The sequence below is a fragment of the Schistocerca gregaria genome, unplaced genomic scaffold, assembly GCF_023897955.1.
Source record: "Schistocerca gregaria isolate iqSchGreg1 unplaced genomic scaffold, iqSchGreg1.2 ptg000180l, whole genome shotgun sequence".
NCBI lineage: Eukaryota > Metazoa > Arthropoda > Insecta > Orthoptera > Acrididae > Schistocerca > Schistocerca gregaria.
The window spans coordinates 12,342,496-12,351,508 of record NW_026061730.1 but is presented as its reverse complement, the minus strand read 5'-3'; positions in this window follow the sequence as shown (position 1 = coordinate 12,351,508).

The following is a 9,013-nucleotide window of genomic DNA, read 5'->3' as shown; positions in this document are numbered from 1 at the left end:
GCAGTGTTTCTGCGGACATGCATGACCGAAAGCACATTGCACTGTACTTCTGAACAACACAGTTAGAGTGTAAGTAGGCTGATTAGGTTTTTATGTTGGCAACGCCACGTAGTGCTTTGTATGTAAATCACTCTCTATGCTGTGTGCAGTCTGTGGCGGGTTGGACTCATTGTTGGAATATTCACATTAGTAGTCTTGTGCAATTAGATGTGAACAGCGCGTAGCGTTGCGCAGTTGGAGGTGAGCCGCCAGCTGTGGTGGATGTGGAGAGAGAGATGCCAGAGTCTTGAGAGGTTAATATAAGCAGACAATCTGGTCGTGGGTGCACCAGAAAAAGGAAATTTATGAAGTTGGATGTCATGAATTTTTATGTATATATGACTTTTGAACACTATTAAGGTAAATACATTGTTACATTGTTTCTTCTCTATCAGAATCTTTCATTTGCTAACTATGCCTATCAGTAGTTAGTGCCTTCAGTAATTAGAATCTGTTATTTATCTGCCAGTATTGAAGCTCGCTGTATTGCAGTAGATCGAGTAACGAAGATTTTATTGAGGTAAGTTATTCATGAAAATTATAGGTTATTGATAGTCAGGACCATTCTTTTGTAGGGATTATTGAAAGTCTGATTGCGTTGCGCTAAAAAATATAGTGTGTCAGTTTAGTGATGATCAGAATAAGTAAAGAGAGAAATGTCTGAGTACGTTCAGTTTTACTCAGCTGTCTTTGTATCAAATAACGTAGACATTTACTACCACAGTCATTCATAAATTTTCTAAGGGGACGTTACGAGACTAGTATGGTACTGACTGACGAAAAACTCTCGTCCGAAGCAAAACCTTTGACCAATATTTTAGTCACACCCTTTGTATAGTCGTTCGTAATCTACAGGGCCAGAAATAATGAACAATGTGTTGCAAATTGCCCTGCGAATCAGGATTAAAGCTATGGATGTTAATATCTGTAAATAATGTTTTCAGTTGTAGCTAATGACATAAAGAATTCCAGATACTTGCAACCATTCAGTGTTTAGCTTCTTAGTTTCTGTACTACCACACACTTCGTTCCATTACCTGATTATGATTCCTTGATACCTGAGGATGGATGCTGTCAATCGATTACTTCCATAATTTTCATGACTTCTAATCTGTAAGTCTTCATTATGAACTCGATTACCCATCCTATTTTCAGGATTATTCTGTACAGGCTGCAAGTTGGCGCTTCATCTTTCGCCAAATAAAATACTTCAGAACATTTCTACCAGAATGAATGTCGTCAGAGAATGGTGTTTGTAGCAGCACAACAGAGGATGTAGACAGACTGAATTTCAGGAAATGTAATTAGCATGTTAGGGTTTGGTAGTCGCCCTATGCTGTATGATTGGTTTGAAAACTCAGAAGTCTTTCCTGGACGACTGAATGACTACGATAAAATTTTTTGCTTTGTTGTGAGTAGTCATTCAGCCTTTACACCCCGGAAAGAAAACTTAATAGGTACAGTCGTGCTCCAAAGTATCCGAATGACCTGAATTGCAATTTCGCCTGATTCGCATGCAACCCACATAACGCAGCTGTCTAGCAGGTCCTCTAATTGGCCCTCGGTACAGTCGTAGGACTATTGAAAATGATTCCAACAATTCACCACTAGAAAGCACTGCTCTGTATCGCAATAACTCAAGATGTAAAGTAATACCACGATACCACAAATATCAGGGAACACCTTATCACAGATAAGACTGTCCTTAAGGCTTGTAAGCTCACATTTATTACAATAAATGACATACCTGAAATGTTACCACTCTCATTATTACATCAGATGGGTAATGCACCTAGTAAGTTCGTCGTATCCATGATTTCCTCTTCAAAGTAACTTACTGTACTTATTGTCTAACACAAAATTACATTAAAAATTTAAGTTATTCACGAGCAGCTTGTTGAGAATATGTATGAACTTCAAATGACACGACGAACTGTCTCGTTCTGCATATGGATTCAAACCCAGATCATACAGACTAAGCAAAGACTTCATGCCTGATGGAAACTAAAAGTCATTCCTGACTATGCATACACAGAGTGATATACCTCAATTTTAGACAGTATCAGTCAGCAAATATCAACTTTAAATTACAAAACGTAAATATTTTTAACGGACGCATATTCCTACCCAGCATCTATTGTCCTTCTTAACGAACTACAAGAGATGTTAAATATTGCTTTTTCACAACTAACTTACTTGAAATGCCGTGAGGTAAAGCTTTGTGTTGGACAGAGAATCGAACCCAGAACCTAATCGGAATGTTATCGAAGCACAATCAACTGTGACATATAGGATTTTCTCGGCAGTAGCTAGATGTTCTAACTGAAATGAGGAGACGAAACATTAATTTTTTCCTTCCCAGGACTCCAACCTGGCACCTTATAGTCTAGAGAAAACGAACGTCAAATATGGGTTTGTTACACCAGCAATGATTTGTGGGCATCTTGGAACTAGAAATAATATTACGGAGAGTTCAGTGCTGACTAGGAATAGAACCCCTAACATATCGTTGTTGACTGCACACAAAGAAACCGGCCGCAGTGGACCTACGGCTCTAGGCGCTGCAGTCCGGAACCGAGGGACTGCTACGGTCACAGGTTCGAATCCTGTGTTGGTCATGAATGTGTGTGATGTCCTTAGGTTAGTTAGGTTTAAGAAGTTCTAGGGGACTGATGACCTCAGAAGTTAAGTCCCATAGTGCTCAGGGCCATTTGAACCATTTTATTTGACCGTACATAGCGTTTGTTTCGTCATTTGAAATAAATAACTGGCATAAGAAAGGTTACTGGTGATAGAGTTCTACGAGTCGCGACTCCTGACTTTATTGTGGTTCAACCTAACGTCTACATGGCAGAGAAGGAATATCATGATTAACATGAATTTCAGACCACAATGCCATTATACCTTCTTCACTTGGCGTAGCCAGAAGAGAATAGAATTTGTCTCACCTTATCAAACATCATCAGCAGAAGCTGGAATCGATCTCACACCATAAGTATATGAACCTATCATCAATACAACAGACCACCAATCCTCTTCTCTGTGACTCATTTTTCTATCATAACAACGTTGCTCCACACTTAATGAGAATTTTGATGGACAGGCTCCCTGTAGTGGTTTGCAGCATGTTCAGTACATTCATTTACTTGGTTGACCAAATTGCCATGGACTAACTGCCTCGGCTACCTAGTGCATAGATTCGACTCTATTTTATAATCACGGAAATAAAATCACGTACCTGCCACCTACACAAAACTGCCAACAGTGCAGGATGCAGAAACGTTGTGCAGTGCAAAAGAAAAGCTGTAACTGCCTGCCTCTCAGAAGTCTATATCCGAACACATGTATTAGCTCAAAGCACTGTGGAATGCGAAACTTCTGGGGAAATTGTTGTTGACTTCTGGACGCGCTTTAGCTATGTGTCAGCTCATATCGTAACGGTAAACGTCGCGAGTTCGAATACATTCACTGCTACATTTTTTAAATGCAATTCTGCTGTCTGCTTAAGTTATCAATCTAATGGAATTTTGAACATAATTCCCTTCACTTCTCAAACCAAAATAGTCGCATGTGGAAAAAGGGCTAACTTCTGTGACATTTTGTTCTTTGCAGGTTTAATAGAAGGCCAGGCAGCATATGCATCTCGAAACTTTTGTATTATCTATGGGGAGAGCGCATCATGTCAAAATACATCAGAAAAGTATTTTCTACTTTAGCTGTCGTGTTGTAGTGGTATTTTCTTCTTCATCAAACCTTTTTTGACAGCTTTAACTCAGAACAAGTTTTCTACATGCATATAATCAATAAACTGCATGTGCATTGTCAGACTGTTATAGATAACATCAGAGAATTCGAATATATCGTTGATGATTAATTTCCCTCTCATGTTTTCCATTCTTTTAACAACACTAAAAGAAACCTTACGAAAATTGTGCACTGTATTATTGACAATGAAATAAAACTACCAATGATAACCTTGCGACGAAAGTCTGTTTCAATAAAAGTGAGTGTACACAAGCGTGCCTCTATCGGCACGAATTAGTAAAATACTAGTCACTTAGATTTCGATTTTGTCTGTATTTGATTGGTATGCTGTGTCATACTCAAGTGATATGCAAATGTGGTATTTCATAAGTAAAGTTATGTATTCCTAGAAACCCAAAATTTGTTTGTCAGCAGCGGAAAGAGGCGTTACCTGTTGTGCAGCATCGTAAGTTTTTCACCATTGCACTATGAACCGAAAGTATTTTCTTCAGATTTCTTTACCGATGTTTGATCTGACTGTTTGTAGCTCTTTCACAGAATGGATAAAAACATTACAGTCCTCAAGACTGGAACTACAAACCATAAAAGACGCTTTTTCTCAGGTCAGCACATAACCACAGTGCTAGGGAAGAGACATGTCTTTTGGTTTCCACTTACGAGACCAATAGTGGCTACAACTCGTAAACAATTATTTAAAGTACGAGATTAGTTGCGATTTCCACTTGCAACGACTTTCCTGGGCAGAAAATCGTAAATTTACGATCTTTTGTTAACCTCAAGCGATAATAACTCAGACTATTCAATGGAAATGAGAGGAAAAATCAAGTGAACTTTGAGGCTTAATTCTGTGCACACCAGGAAGTAACTCGTCGATCACAGAGTTGCCAAACATACCTTGCCTTGTTGCCAAATCTCAGTTACATTACCAGCAGGTAGAAGACGAACCAATGTGATTCTACAGTGGGCTGGGAAGTGACCAGAGCTGGCGTCTCTAAGTCGTGGCTGCTACGGCCTGGAATACGTAATCCGTCTGATTCACATTTCTGTAACTAGGTTTAGGGATTGGAGCGTAGTTACTAATATTACTCAGAACTCACTGCAAACAAAGCATCATAAAACAGTAACTCTCATAGTTGTTTTTATATTTCTTTCGTAAGTGTACTAAAAACTTAGAAACACATTGACAGATGTTCTCGGCCAAGAAATCTCATGCTAAAATATTGTTGAAACAAACTGTTATTACTAATGTGACAGAAAGCGAAATATTTTGTAGATTCGCTTGAAATACACTCATTCCTTCAGCACCGAGAGGAAAGGGCCGATTAAAATTTTTTCGACACATGCTTTCGGTTGCCAGTCGTCGTATTGGTTAGTCTCGCGTTTAACCTAATGACTACAGTCGCAGTCAAGAATGAAGTACTCAGACTGCAGTCAAAACTTCCTCCAGGAGGTGTTTCAATCTACAATGTTGCCAGATCGATCACATTTCCGGACATAGAATTCTGAAGGGAGCACAACTGTATTGTCTACATTACACGAACGAATCGGTGGTCCATTTTTTTGGTCTAAGACTGTATCTACAACACATATTGCACACTGAAGACCCACAAGAATTAAAAACGACAAAACTACAATCCTGGAAACTGAAATAAGAACACCGTGAATTCATTGTCCCAGGAAGGGGAAACTTTATTGACACATTCCTGGGGTCAGATACATCACATGATCACACTGACAGAACCACAGGCACATAGACACAGGCAACAGAGCATGAACAATGTCGGCACTAGTACAGTGTATATCCACCTTTCGCAGCAATGCAGGCTCCTATTCTCCCATGGAGACGATCGTAGAGATGCTGGATGTAGTCCTGTGGAACGGCTTGCCATGCCATTTCCACCTGGCGCCTCAGTTGGACCAGCGTTCGTGCTGGACGTGCAGACCGCGTGAGACGACGCTTCATCCAGTCCCAAACATGCTCAATGGGGGACAGATCCGGAGATCTTGCTGGCCAGCGTAGTTGAGTTACACCTTCTAGAGCACGTTGGGTGGCACTGGATACATGCGGACGTGCACTGTCCTGTTGGAACAGCAAGTTCCCTTGCCGGTCTAGGAATGGTAGAACGATGGGTTCGATGACGGTTTGGATGTACCGTGCACTATTCAGTGTCCCCTCGACGATCACCAGAGGTGTACGGCCAGTGTAGAACATCGATCCCCACACCATGATGCCGGGTGTTGGCCCTGTGTGCCTCGGTCGTATGCAGTCCTGATTGTGGCGCTCACCTGCACGGCGCCAAACACGCATACGACCATCATTGGTACGAAGGCAGAGGCGACTCTCATCGCTGAAGACGACACGTCTCCATTCGTCCCTCCATTCACGCCTGTCGCGACACCACTGGAGGTGGGCTGCACGATGTTGGTTCGTGAGCGGAAGACGGCCTAACGGTGTGAGGGACCGTAGCCCAGCTTCATGGAGACGGTTGCGAATGGTCCTCGCCGATACCCCAGGAGCAACAGTATCCCTAATTTGCTGGAAAGTGGCGGTGCGTTCCCCTGCGGCAGTGCGTAGGATCCTACGGTCTTGGCATGCATCCGTGTGTCGCTGCGGTCCGGTCCCAGGTCGACGGGCACGTGCACCTTCCGCCGACCACTGGCGACAACATCGATGTACTGTGGAGACCTCACGCCCCACGTGTTGAGCAATTCGGCGGTACGTCCACCCGGCCTCCAGGATGCCCACTATACGCCCTCGCTCAAAGTCCGTCAACTGCACATAGGGTTCACGTCCACGCTGTCGCGGCATGCTACCAGTGTTAAAGACTCCGATGGAGCTCCGTATGCCACGGCAAACTGGCTGACACTGACGGCGGCGGTGCACAAATGCTGCGCAGCTAGCGCCATTCGACGGCCAACACCGCGGTTCCTGGTGTGTCCGCTGTGCCGTGCATGTGATCATTGCTTGTACAGCCCTCTCGCAGTGTCCGGAGCAAGTATGGTGGGTCTGACACACCGGTGTCAATGTGTTCTTTTTTCCATTTCCAGGAGTGTAGCTTATGAGAGCAACGGTAGCTACAGCGTTTGAAGTATTCATGGTATTGTGTAAGTGTGTGTAAATGCCTTCAAATGCCCACTCAAGGAAGACAAGGATACACAGTGTAGCTTCAATATTATAAATACCCCTTAGTTTTGTGGATGAACTTGGACTTTGCTTGATAATCATTTTGAATATTTAGCAGTACTGTATCCATTGGTGTTAAACTCGTTTTTAACCAATGATTTCCACAGATACAGTAACACTACTTGTGATACCACTTAGGCAAAATACTTACGCATTGCTGTCAGACGAAAAGATCAACCTGACACAAACTGTGGGAAGTTTTTTTACCAACCTTTGTACCTGGATAAAGAGCTTTTCCTATTTGAGATAGCTGTGAAAGTTGCTGCATAAGATGATTTAAGAAGGAACTAAATTCCTTCAGCTACGACAATGTTTATTGAAATCGTCCTAACGATGCTAAATCGTGGTTTGTGAATCGTTTACTGGCCGTACTCTGCCGCATTTCTCTGATTGGAAGGCAAAAAAAAAAAAGAGCTTACTGACAAATTTCACAGAAGAAGAAAGTGGACGAGAAGTCTCCCGCTGGAAGGTCATGTTGTTTTATTTAAATGATTACAAAATCAGGTAAAACGAACAGTGAGGCTGTCAGTATAAGCACATTACTGTTGTCAGTATGATGCACTGCCCAGGGTCTGTAATGATAAAGGGCCTGTTTAGGTCAGGCATATTGTATACAGAAGTGGAAGAGAGAGCACCACTAAATTCTACAATCCGAATTGATTGAATACACACAGAAATTACTGTTTCAGTGTACTAATGGAGCCAAATAAGTGAATTGCGTATTTTCCGGTGCGAAAGAGCACTGGCAAACAGTCTTCGCTACATTAGGTTACTTACACTGTTGTCACTCTGAGCTAGAATTTATGGTCAGTGACTAAGCGTAAGGTCAATGAGTCGGATGAAGGTTTTGCAACTGTGAAATATTATCCTACATTATAGAAGTGAATATTAAATTTGAACAAATATCGCGAAAATTTTGAACCTGGATAGCGGCAGACTGCTCCTAAGTCGGGGATATTAATGCAGTTCCACTAAGTCCGTATTTGGTATCAATATTGTTCAGCTAAAAGTTAACGGTAACTACTCTGCCAAATAAGACTTGCAACATTATTTTACGTTATTTAGCCCCGACCCTCGGGCTCCGTGCTGTAGACACTGCTAAGTCAACAGTGTTTTTTCGTTGTCGCTCTCTTTCTGCCCTTGTGAGCCTACTGGCGTTGCTGCTTTCAGGGCTGGTATCAAGCTGGCTTTATACGCTACTGCGTGCCTAGTGGTTCCAAAGATCTACGGCCGCAACCTACCACAGCGCCTGGACAACATATGAAGTTACATGTCAATTTCTTGAAGAGTAACTAGCGCTGTGGGACAACGTCTGGGGGCGTCGGCATTTACACAAGGCTCTCCCCTTATAGTTTATTTCATGTAACAATATCTCTTCTAGTTTCGTCTGCCCACAGCATCACCTCTACTTCCGTGCCTTGTAGGTCATGTCCTCCTTTCTCACAGCTTCAAGATAACATCACACTAGTATGGAAAATTAATATACACTCCTGGAAATAGAAAAACGAACACATTGACACCGGTGTGTCAGACCCACCATACTTCCTCCGGACACTGCGAGAGGGCTGTACAAGCAATGATCACACGCACGGCACAGCGGACACACCAGGAACCGCGGTGTTGGCCGTCGAATGGCGCTAGCTGCGCAGCATTTGTGCACCGCCGCCGTCAGTGTCAGCCAGTTTGCCGTGGCATACGGAGCTCCATCGGAGTCTTTAACACTGGTAGCATGCCGCGACAGCGTGAACGTGAACCCTATGTGCAGTTGACGGACTTTGAGCGAGGGCGTATAGTGGGCATGCGTGAGGCCGGGTGGACGAAACCGCCGAATTGCTCAACACGTGGGGCGTGAGGTCTCCACAGTACATCGATGTTGTCGCCAGTGGTCGGCGGAAGGTGCACGTGCCCGTCGACCTGGGACCGGACCGCAGCGACGCACGGATGCACGCCATGACCGTAGGATCCTACGCACTGCCGTAGGGGACCGCACCGCCACGTCCCAGCAAATTAGTGACACTGTTGCTC